The sequence below is a fragment of the Eublepharis macularius genome, chromosome 4, assembly GCF_028583425.1.
Source record: "Eublepharis macularius isolate TG4126 chromosome 4, MPM_Emac_v1.0, whole genome shotgun sequence".
In the NCBI taxonomy this organism is placed as follows: Eukaryota; Metazoa; Chordata; class Lepidosauria; order Squamata; family Eublepharidae; genus Eublepharis; species Eublepharis macularius.
In genome coordinates, this window is record NC_072793.1 from 86,282,179 (window position 1) to 86,295,344 (window position 13,166).

The window sequence follows — 13,166 nt, forward strand, 5'->3', positions numbered from 1 at the left end:
TAATACAGGCATCTTCAATTGCTAGAGGAATCTCTGTACTTCTACAAGATGCTTAGAGCATTCATAATGAAAGCCAGGACAGGAATATCTGATATTTCTCAAGTATACATTCTTTATCCTTGTAGCTGTTAACTTCACTGAAGATCTTGGCAGACCAGCTATAGGCCTTTTTTGTATGGGTGATATTTGCCATTTTCGGCCCCGTATCTCTTCAGGCTTTCTTCCAAATCCAGATAATTAACTCCCCCTTCAAATTTCAATGCTGCATTTCAAGGGTTCTCTTCTAAATTTTCTGCCTGTGCACAAAAAGTTCACATTAAAGAGAAACATCAGATCCTGGTTTAAGCACATGCAAATAAAGAAAGCCCCTAAGCAAATGGGCAAAGTCATCCATAGAATTTGCTAAGTGCATTTTGTATGACTGGGTGCCTGTACAGTTTTTCTAGTCACCCCCTCCTAAACTCTGAAGATTGCCTTCATTTGCAAATAGGCACTTGCAAAGAGGTATGTTTTTATACCCCATTCCGCCGGGCCTTTGGCTAAGTGCCAGCGGGTACCCCCCTTCTTCCATCTAAGACCACCACTTTTTCTGGGTTTGCCCTCAGCCATCTACTATGCCCATATATGGACTCCCAAATATTTATTTAAATAGCCTGTGCCTGGACTATTTTAATGACGTTTAAAAGATTATCATTGATTTTATGGTTTTGTGATTAATTCACTGTGTTTTATGAATGTTGTTAGCTGCCCTGAGCCCATTTGTGGGAAGGGCGGGGTATAACTCAAATAAAATAAATAATACTCTCTTTGTGATCTAAAATGAAGACAAAGGATTTCCCCCCATTTTACAATTATTTTTCCTCCGGCTCCTTCTCATTACTCCAGCACTGTTGTTCGTGCTTAGAAAAACAGCAAATACATCCCAGTAGCTGCTCCTCTGGGTTAACTGTTGTTGCTGCCTGATCACTACAGAACCTCCTAACATCCTTCTACTTCAGATTTCTGTCAATGTGACATTCCTCCAGCGGCGTACTCCGTTATTTTCCTCCTCCCAGTTCTGCCCTGCTCTGAGCTATCTCTGAGGAATTGGATGGTCACTGCCTCTGGAACCCCACCCAGCCTGATCAGGCTGAGATTAAGTTAACTCTGTCTGCCCCATACTGATTATATTACAGAAGTGTGTGGAGCTGGTTTTATCATAGACAGAGTGTTGCTGGCTCACTCATTCACCATCTGAGCACAACTCCTTTCAGCCACCCTGCAACAAAAAAATCTCCAAGCCCTCCATGTACTCCCTTGCTTTCTAGAATAGCTTTGAATGGACCACATTACAGAGGTCAAGAGTAGCCTTTTCCAGTACTGTTACATCTTCTAAGAGAAGATTAAGCAGAGTTCTCTTTAGATGACTGCAGAATACATGTATTCCCCCACCTCCTTTTTCATTAGTGCAACTTCAGTGTAATAATCCTGACATTTCCTGATAAGAGGCATCCTCTTTAGAAGACCCATTTAGCAGTGCAGTCTTATGCAGTTACCTCATTGAACTCATTGGCTTAGACCAGGAAAACTGCATAGCATCACAATATAAATCCTCAAGCCAGATTTCACAGACCCAAACCCCATTAAAATTCATGAAGAAACTTCATATTCATATACAGAAATGAGGACATGTGTGTAGTGTAATCTCCAAACATGTGTGCCCTATGCAGGCAGGATACTGCCAAGGACTTACAGCATTACAAAATATCTGCAATCATATAAACAGGAAAAGTATTTTTATATACATGAAAGTAGGCATTATGTAGTAATTATTCAATAACTGATGTTTTCTTTTGTTCAGTCCACAGTCTGAAACTATGCTGCTTGCTGGTTTAACCTCTTAAGCTTCCTTAGAAATATTGAGGGAATTTTCTGCCTTGTAGGCCTGGCATAAAATGGTATTGTGAAAAAAACACATAATAGCAAATACAAACACAGTAATATAACCTCTGAGAGAGAAGGCGGCATGGTATAGCCCAATCTTGTCAGATCTCGGAAGCTAAGCAGGGTCAGTACTTGCATGGGCAACTGGCAAACCACCTCTGCTTTTCACTTGCCTTGAAAGCCCCTTGCTGAGGTTGCCATAAGTCAGTTGTGACTTGATGGCACATATACATGCAGTATAACCTCTACATAATTAAAGGCCTTCTTTATTCCACACTGATCTGCACTTGCACAGAACCTATGAAACATCCAGCAAAATTTGTACCTTGCCGTTGCCACATAAATTTATGGCGCTGAAGAAACCTGGGATCTCCTTAGTACCTGCAGCACAGTTCCACTTCCCACTTAAAATGTTCAATGGAAATACATATTGCTTGTTTCTGATACCAGCAGAGTTACAGTATCACTACAGCACTAGATGTTTTGGAGGACTTCTAGCTCCAGACAGCTCAGAGAAGAAAGTGGCTCTGCTGGTGGCAACATCAACAACAGACAAGAAAGGGGGTAGGTACATATGAGTATGGTGGGATCCCTGCCAAAGGGCTCTGCAAAAATGTTGTGCACTTGGGATTGACTCATTTATGTATATCAGCCAAGCCTGGGTTGACAAAAACCTGTCAGGTATTTGCAGTTTTCTATGACATGCCAGAAGGCTTAGATGTGGTTGCCTCTTCCTCCTCTTTAACCCCAAATCACGTTTGTCTAGATATTTTTTAAAAAGCCTTTCATTGCCATAATTCAGTATGCTTTAATGAAGGCTGGGAATTAGAGTCTTGCTGTGAATTAAGAAATATCTAGAGGGCTGAGGGTTTATCTGTTGGCAGCAGGGAAACTGCTAAAAATAATAAGAGAGAGTTGTTACTAAGCATTGTCCTGCCTGCCTGGAATTTCAGTAGCAGTTACAAGTTGAAGAGAGGCAACGTAAAGAGATGGCTGTTTCCATGGTAATTAGACCACAGTCCATGGTGACAACCATATCCACGAAAAGCAAAGGAGTTTGGGACAACTTAGTGTCTTCAGGAAAGGAGGAAATATAAGCAGGACATATTCTTTTCAGAGTGCTGGACTCTGTAGCCTTTGTGAATGTGTTTGCAAAATGAAACCTTATGAGGGAAAAAAACAATGGGAGAGGGGATTTGAAGCAGAGAAGGTGGGGAAAGGATGAAGCCTCCCCCACCCCTCTCTTTGCCTCTATATTCCGACCAACTTTTCCCTGATCTGCTTTTCCTGGGGTGAAATTGGTTGCTACTGGGTTGTTATATTTATTTGTGCATAATATGTAACAGGCCTTTATGTAAAGGATACACAGGCTCCCTGGATGTCAAATATAAACCTGGCTGAGTTGCTTTGGCTTGTTTCTGAGGAGCCAAACACAACAGACATTTCTGCACAGTGTGTTTGTTGTCCTCAGGGGGGTCAGAAGAGGAGATACTATTTGCAGCCCAAATTTGTTTTTCACGTGGACGAGCTTCCTGTTTGTTGACATATGCATTTTTTTTGGTGCCTGGCCACATTCATCTATGACTAAGCAGTACTTATGTGCATTTATTTATTTCACAAACTAGGTATTCTTCAAGGGCGTTATTTGCCCTATCAACTAATATTACCATAACTTGATGTTTACAGTAAATCAGTCACAAACTCAAGGAACATTCCCTCAGCCACAGCACATATTTAAAACAACAGATAGTACATAAGGCAACATAGTGGTGAAGTCTATGGTCCTTAACTCTTTAGTGAAGCATCTGAGACCCCCCTCCCTACAATACAAAACCCTTTTTGAATAATTCTGTGTCAGTTAATATGTAATATCATATTAATCATGTTTTGTTTCAGAAGTGTTTCATCTCTGTATTCAGATTTATGCTTGTTTTCAAATGTCTGCAATCTGTACACAATTGTACTATTTACTGAATGCCCCAACAGTTGTTCATATTGACTTACACTGTGAAAATTGCCTTGAGTCTCAGTGAGAAAAGCGGACTGTAAATAGCATAAAAAATAATACATACATACATACATAAGTTGTATGTATGTTTTCCTCTTTTAAAAAAGATGAAAAGCAGCCTTAGAAGGCTTCGATCTTGAGCAGAGTACTGCCAGGGTGTGGGAAAGTCTTAATGAGGTTGTAGAACTGTAGTACAGATAATTCAAATTAGTTCTCACTATCTTCCTGTGAAAGGTTACTAAGATTTGAAACAAAACAGCCCTTGTGGTTTGCTGTGCACAGAAGACAACTAATTGCTAATTTTGTAGCAACCATCCATACGTAGATAAGATCAAACTCTCTCTATAGGACCAAAGTGTTCAGTACAGCACTTTTCAGATGTTCTAAGAGGGTAGAATGAACACATGGGAGAGGGGATTGCAGCAGCAAGTTCTACTCCAACCTATAATCAATCGTTCATCGGAAGATGCACATAGAGTTTACAAGGATACAGCACTGTTCACCCAAAGAAAAAGGCTGTGCAGGTATGTATTTACACATGCAAGTTCACTAGAACATATTATAGAACACATTTAGATCAGGAACAAAGCTTGCTGCTGCAACCCCAATTCACTTGCTCACGTATGTTCATTTGACCCTTTTAGAATGTCTGAAAAGAGCTTTCAATTTTGTACCTTAAATGTAAACTCAGTAATACCATGTGTTTAGTATATAGTATACAATAGAAAATGTACCTCATTTATACTCTGCTTTTCCTCCTAATGGGGACACAAAGCTATTTACATTGTCTTCTCCTTCATTTTATCCTCACAACAACCCTGTGAGGAAGTGTAAAGTGAGAGTATGTGGTTGGTCCAAGGTTATCCAGCAAGTTTCCATGGTAGCGTGGGCATCTGAAACTGGGTCTCCCAGATCCTTACCCAACACTCTAACCACCATACCACGTTGGCCTTCAAATTCAAGATTAGAAAAGTGATATAAGCTATGAGTCTTGAAACACTCATGGTGGTGAAATAAGAAGAACTGCTGGTAACTTAGTGTGACACATACTTCATGGGCATTTTCCATTGTTGCTCATCTGGGAATGACCTTCCAGAGGCCAATGCTCAAAGCATGGTAATTATCAACCCTTTAGGTTGTGGAAAGTCCTGTCTTTTAAGGAGCTTTATCTTAGTATTTCTATTCAGGTGTTTGAACTAGGGCTTTTGTGAAAAAAAATCTGGCAGTTAATTTTTTATTTTGTGCCCTGTAGTTTAACAGTGCAACCCTAAATAGAATTACATGCATCTAAGTCCAATGAAGTCAATATTATGCATAACTCTGATTTGGAATGGTACTGTAAGTTTTATATTATTGTTATTCTGTGAATTTTATTATACTCTTATTCCAAAAGGACTGTTTGCCTTTGGCTGATATAGGAAGGCAGGATAAAAATCTTTTAATAACTAATGCAATGTAGCTGATTTGAAGTTATGGATATTGGATGACCGATTTTCCATTTTAAAGGAGGTTTGGAACCAGCATCAAAATGAAATAATTATGATCCCATTTAAAAACTTTATGGCTGATAGATGTCACAGCTATATAAATACAGAGACATAGCTATCATAGTTACCATCTTTTCTTTTTCACATACACTGATTTATTTTTTGGAACATATGTATTATTAAGTTGTGGCTGCACTGTCTATGTCAGGCCCACACATGATAAAGCCCCTAGACAGTTTGCTGTCCTTACCCTAACTTTATGCAACCCCTTGGGAGAATTCCTACCTTTTCTTATTTGCAACCCATTCCCATGTCTTTGTTGGAACATATGTGGCCCACCTGGACCCAGAAACAATAGTGTGGGGGGATGGGAAAATTAAGAAAAAACAGCAAAAGGAAGAATCTTTAATATTTATTTATTTATTTATTTGATTTGATTTCTATTCTGCTCTCCCATGCATATAACCCCATGTGTTTTGCATACAGCTTCTTCAGGGGGATCTTCCAAATTCCTATTAGTATCTTTCCCATATGTGCACTACAGCAGCATAAGAACATAAGAGAAGCCATGTTGGATCAGGCCAATGGCCCATCAGTCCAACACTCTGTGTCACACAGTGGCCAAAAACCAGGTGTCTTCAGGAGGTCTGCCAGTGGGGAAGGGACACTAGAAGCCCTCCCACAGATTGTCCCCCAAACACCAAGAATACAGAGCATCACTGCCCTAGACAGAGAGTTCCATCTATACCTTGTGGCTAATAGCCACTGATGGACCTCTGCTCCATATGTTTATCCAATCCCCTCTTGAAGCTGTCTATGCTTGAAGCTGCCACCATCTCCTGAGGCAGTGAATTCCACTTGTTAATCATCCTTTGGGTGAAGAAGTACTTCCTTTTATCCATTCTAACCTGAATGCAAATGCCTCTTGACCCCTATTCCCTGCTTTCAGACACAGAGGACCTGGCAATCCTACACATAATGCATCCATTTCTTAATGCTACATGTACTCCTGTTATCATTTGGGGTTTTTAACCATTCATGTCTTTTTTTTTAAGATTTAAGACTTTTCTGCAAACCTGGGGCTTTTTCAGGTGTGTAGAAAGATCTGTCTTGTCTTTTCATGGTTCCAGTCTTTGGGTTTAAGTATCTACAGATCTGGCCACATTGAAAATTATCCCACTTATGAAAAACAATTGTACTCAAGAGAGCTGAAAACAGATTGAAGGAATGTCACTTAGTGTAGCATACATTTTTCTTTTTTTCCACAAATGTTTTGGGTCAAACGAATATTGCAGGTTTTGAAATATTTTGAAAACCTGCAAAACCTGTTTACTGGGAAAGAGAATGGAGTGAGTATACACACAGTCTCCAACTCTCTCTAAAAAAAAACCCCTATTATCTTTCTCCAGCCCAAACCAGACTTACCTAACCGGGGTGGAGGGGGGGGGGGTCAGGAACATTTTTTATCAATAAAGAAATGCCCACTCTTCCTTTCCGGCTCTGGTCGCCGCCAGATAAGCCACAATGGGTGCTTACAAGTACATCCAAGAGCTGTGGAGGAAGAAACAGTCAGATGTGATACTCTTCCTCTTGCATGTCCGCTGCTGGCAGTATCGCCAGTTGTCTGCCCTCCATCGAGCTCCGCGACCAACAGACTAGACAAAGCTCGCAGGCTGGGATATAAGGCTAAACAAGGTTATGTTATTTACCGCATTTGTGTTCACCGCAGTGGTCGTAAATGTCCAGTGCCTAAGGGAGCAACATATGGTAAACCCATGCATCATGGTGTCAATCAGTTGAAATTTGCCCGGAGCTTGCAGTCTGTAGCAGAAGATCATGCTGGCCGCCAGTGTGGAGTCTTAAGAGTACTGAACTCCTACTGGGTGGGTGAAGACTCCACATACAAATTCTTTGAGGTCATTCTGATCGACCCCTTCCACAAGGCTATCAGGCGCAATCCTGACACCCAATGGATCACCAAGCCCATCCACAAGCACAGAGAGATGCGTGGGTTGACCACCGCTGGCAGGAAGAGCCGTGGCCTTGGAAAAGGCCACAAGTTCCATCGTACCATTGGTGGTTCCCGCCGTGCTGCCTGGAGACGACGCAACACTTTGCAACTTCACCGCTACTGCTGAGTCTTTCGTTTGTAAATTTACTGTTTTAATAAAGCTGACCAGAGGCTTTGCATTCCCACTTTTTTGTGTTTTCTTTGAGCAGTCCAAGTAAGGAAATGTCAGCCTGTTATCAGCAGATAATTATGGATGAACAAGTAATAAAGGTACCCTACCTTAAGTAACAATTCTCATTTCAGCATGATTAAAAATATAATAAAAAGCAAAAAAAATAAAATAAAGAAATGCCCTAAGATCACTCAATGAATTCATGGCAAATGCGAGATTTTCTGGTCACAACTTGGGTTTCTTAGCCATTTTTCTTTTGTTACTTCTGGTGATTTTTCACAGGGGTGCATCAACAGGGGGACAACAATATTTGCGTCTGGCACTGGGTAAGAAATACATTCCTCTTGCAAAGGCAATCAGCTATCACAGCCAGCGCCACAAGAGAGGATCATAGACATTGAGAGGAACATTGACCCTCATCCCATCCCCATCCCACCCACCCAAACATTCACACTGAAGGCAAGGTGTTTGGCTTCATTTGTCCTCAGTGACATCATCACATATCCAGTTCTGATTGACTATGCAGTACTGTGACATCACTGCATTCACTCAATAACTCATTTGGTTGGGAAAATTCAGTGAAGAAGTTTGTCAGAGGTGGAAAAAATGGTGCTAAAGTAGTAGCACCAGACAGGAGTTGCAAACAGACATAAAAAATATGTACTACAATGGCTGGAGTTTTATTCAGGGAGATTTTTACTCTCAAAAACACACTTTTCATCCTGAAAGTGTTCATGGATGAAAATTCATTACAGCCAAGATTTAAGGATTACTGATATTGAGATAATATTGTGGTTGCCAGATGAGGAAAGTAGCACTTCCATAACACAAAGGGTATACTGGAAGTACGACATGATTTTAACAGCTTAAATAATAGTAAGAATTATGGCTGCATCCTCAAAAGACTCTGCAGAAAAGTGAATGCTCTCCCTTGCAAAAGATTTAAGCAGTATAAACAAATTTAATATGTAATGAACCATTTTTTCTGATACAAGAGGAAGCCAAGAGAAATACATGCATTATCACCTCCCACCCCCATAACATAAGTAAAGAATAAAATAAAATATGATATCATATGATTCATATGATAAAGAACTAAAAATTAAGGATCTCTAGGAAGCTAAAATCATGCTATATGAACTTGGAAAAATTAACAAAAAGCAGCTGTGTGAAATGCACAAAAAGTCTCTAACACTATTAATGGAAATACTGTGGTTGTTGTAACATGTTTCAAAAGCATTTTGGAACTTTAATAAGTCTTGATAAAGAAATGATTAAATCATCAGCAAGGGAAAATTATGGCAAGTAAATTATCACAGCAGAAAAGAAATTGCAGCAAACAAAGATTAATTGATGTTCATATGTCTCCTGGGGAATGGACTTAGTTCAAGTATTCAAACCTGTAAAATTAGAACAGAAGAAGGTGAACTGGTGGACTAAGTTAATAGATAGCTATACATACCACATGTCCTGCTTGAGGGAATATATTTGCAATTAGACAATGAAATATAATGATGACATCTCAAACTAAGGGGAATATATACAGCAGGTTTCAAAATTTGCTTTAACATTGACACACCTATCATTGCTTTTGAAACTTTTGTATGTATGGATGTTTTTAGGGATGTTTGGAAGCCCCAGAGTACTGGAATACCACAACCGACAAACCACCCTCATGTTCCAAGTGGTTCAAAAGAATCAAATTGTTTACCATATCAAAAGCAACTGTTACATCAAACATGATCCATACAAAGAGATTGCCCCATGCATTTGTGGATGAATATCACCATCTCTGTCCCAAAATCATAGCTGAAACTGGATTGAAATTGGTCAAGGACAGATGTGTCATCCTCTGGATTTGCTCTGCCACCCCTTATGTAAACACCTTAGCCAACAATGGTAAGTTAGACACAGGCCTATAACTATTCAGGGAAAGTTCACATGTTACAAAATCCACATGACAGGTATATAGTCACCATAAGGACTTTGGATCAGACATGATTAGTATTAGGCCTGCAACGAACAAGGAGAAGGCACTTTAGCCTCCCTGTTCCTTGAAATGATCCTTGGCAGCTACTATCTGCTCCACTAACAATATTTACATGTGGCCCACTAATAAATATAAGTATTTGCACCAATAGGCAAATAGTGGTTTCTCATAAAAAAATGCAATGGAAGGGCTAAAGCCCATTCACTTCATGTTCTACAGACACAATCTAAATTAATCCCCCACATACCTGGCAATTAAGTTCCTAGAGAGGAATTAGCAGACATCTGCATTCATGGGAAACACATGGACTTCGTAACAGGTGAATCACCACTCCTCAAATCATCTTTATGCAAAGAGGGCCAATAAATTCCTCTCCCATAGAAAGTGTCCTCATGAATGTATTAAATATTCTAATTTCGGTAGATTCCTGTGGGAAGGGTACCTTTTTTGTACCTGAAAATAAAGTAATCCTATTAAGGGCATTAATAATAATAGGCATAAACAATTGTTATTTTTCTGGCTGTATTCCAAGCCTTCAAAAACAGATCTTTGAGAGAGGAACATCAAAAGGCAAGACCTAATGATTCCTCAGGACAACCTACAACTTTTGCCAGTTCACATTCTAAATACTGGGGGCACATCTTCCATCTCTTTATTATATTTATGTGTATAGGGATTGGGTAGAGACCCTGGAACTGGGGAATGTGAATTTTTGTGCTTTCCATTTGCCATTATCCAGTGTACTGGGGTCTGGAGACCATGTCCTATGAGGAAAGGTTGAAAGAGCAGGGTATGTTTAGCCTGGGGTGAAGGTGACTGAGAGGTGATATGATACGATAACCCTCTTCAAGTATTTGAATGGATAAAATTCATAAGATTTTTTAGTTCTGTAAATCTGAATATGATTACACACTGGTATGTTTCATAGTTTGACTGTAAGATGATTAGTTAAATAAAGATAACTGGTAGAATAGAATGTATGATAAATAATATTGAAATACTAGTAAAAAGTCAACATTGTTATTGTTAAGAAATATATAAGTAAAAGGTAATGACAAAATAAGGACTTTATTTTCTAAGATGAGTAGAAATGGGCTTTAACTCTTAAAGGTTATGATAATTAGTTGTATTAAGGAATCAGCATTGTTATTGTTAAGAAATAAGACGGGTAATAATGGAATAATGAGATTTTAATTTTTTTAAGATAAGGAGTAGAAATAGGTTTGAATTCTGCATGTGTTGTTTATTTGAAAATACATACACTAAACAGTTTTTAATTATTATTCCAATACATTTAAAGGTTATGATTTTTATACTCTGTACTTTAATAATCCTTTATATTTGTTTTTCTTGTCCCATTCCTTTATCCCTCTTTTTCTGTATTCCCTTTTGGTTTTAGTAAAATAAAATATTTTTAAAAAATGTTTTAAGTATAGGAAGGGCTGTCACATAGAGGTTGGAGCAGAGTTGTTTTCTGGTGCCCCAGAAGGTTGGACCAGAAACAACAGATTAAAATTAAAGCAAAATAGTTTTTGGCTAAACATTAGGAAGAACTTCCTGACAGAGCGATTCCTCAATGGAATAGGCTTCGGTGGACTCTCCTTCCTTGGAGGTATTTAAGAAGAGGCTAGATGGCCACCTGACAGCTATGATGATTCTGTGACTCAGTATGAACGTATGCAGATTGGGAAAACATGAAGGGATGAGTCAGTGCTAGGCTCTTGTGGCCCTTTCCTACGTGCATATGGTAATCCTGATTGTCACTTTGGGGTCAGGAATAGACATGGGCATGAACGGGGGAAAAAACCAAACACGCTGTTCGTTGTTCGTTGCCGACAATGAACACGATCAGACAAACAGTAATGAACATGTCCCGTTAACGAACATGTTCGGTATTCATTGTTTGTGGGGGCCACAATAGCCCCTATTGGACTTAGAGAGCCCATATTCACAGGGAGTGTTCAGCAGGCTCTCCCCCAGCCATCACCCAAGTTTGGTCAAGATTGCAATACGGATCTTGGAGTTATACATTCCCAAATCCGATGCCCCCAGGAAACTCCCATTCGACACAATGGGAGCCACCAACTGATTTTTGCCCCATATACAAGCAGTGGACTCTAGGGGGTGGGGGCTTTGGCCACTCGCTGGAGGCACCCCCCATGTGGCCACCCGCCAGGCCTCCCTGAGGCTACTTTCCACAAAGATATGATGGTGGGTGATGTCAGCGGCCACCGGGTCTGGCGGGCTGGGGGAGGCATTCACAGGCTGCCTCCCCTCTAGGGGGTGGGGGGTCTGGCCACTTGCCAGTGGCACCCCCCATGTGCCTGCCCGTCAAGCCTCAGAGAACTTGATATTTCCGGCATAGGCGAGAAGGAGGGTGATGTTTGTGGCCGCTGGGCCTGGCAGGCTGGGGGAGGTGTTGGCGGGCCACCTCCCCTCTAGGGGGCAGGGTGTGTGGCCACTTGCTGGCAGCACCCCCCATGTGCCCGCCCACCAGGCCTCAGGGAACTTGATATTTCATCTTAAATCAAGCCCATAACCCTTTCTATGAACATATTGTTTTTGTGAAACGATTTATTGATGACATTTTTCTTGTAATGAGGGGGCGGGAACATGCACAAGATCTCGTAAGCTGGCTGAACCAGATAGATGTTAATATCAAGTTTACCTATCAGGGACATGAGCAATGCATACCATTCCTAGATGTGGTAGTATATAAAATTTCGGATACCAGGTTAGGTGTCAGACCTTACAAAAAGCCCACTGATCGATCTGCTTATCTTGACTATTCATCCTTCCACAGACGGAACCTTAAAAATAACATTCCTTATGGCCAATTCCTTCGCATTAAACGTAACTCTACCAATGTCTCAGATTTCAAACAGGAGGCACTTAACATGAGTAGAGCTTTTGAATTGAGAGGATATCCGAGAAAAGTGGTAGATGGTGTCCGGAGGCGGGCAATAGCTAAACCGCGGCAGGACTTATTAGGAACTCATTATATACAGAGGCATGTTGATGGGGGTGTTACATGGGGACTTGAATTTTCCCATTTAGCTGGTAATATTGCCAGTATTGTTAAAAGACATTGGCATATCATCAAGGATATACCAGGATGTGACATACCTTTGAAGGTTGGGTTCAGACGAACTCGCAGTTTGCGTGACGTTTTGGTACATTCAGACTTCAGGGAGGACATCGTTCCGTCTTTATTGCCAATTGGCCATCATACTTGTGGCCACTGTAATGTATGTGCCCTAAGTATACCTTTAACATCAATTAAACATCCTGGGACGGGAAGGCCACTTTATTCCAAGTCCTTTTCGACATGTTCTACGTCACAAGTGGTATATATTATTCAATGTCCATGTCCCCTGTTTTATGTGGGCAGTACGAAACGACCAGTTAGAGTAAGAATAAGGGAACATCTTTCTAAAATTCGTACAAGAAACCTAGAAGCCCCATTAGTGGATCATTTCACTCAGTGTCATGACAACGAAACAGAACTTAGATATTCAGTACTTGAGGTAGTGCAATCTAATAACAGCAACAACAACAAGTTACTGCAATTGGAG

General features: G+C 40.4%; 1 pseudogene; it reads left to right on the forward strand.

Annotated features, from left to right (window-relative positions):
• Window positions 1-6,920: 6,920 nt before the first annotated feature.
• On the forward strand, window positions 6,921-7,556 carry LOC129327608 (60S ribosomal protein L15-like; annotated as a pseudogene).
• The last annotated feature ends 5,610 nt before the right edge of the window (window positions 7,557-13,166 follow it).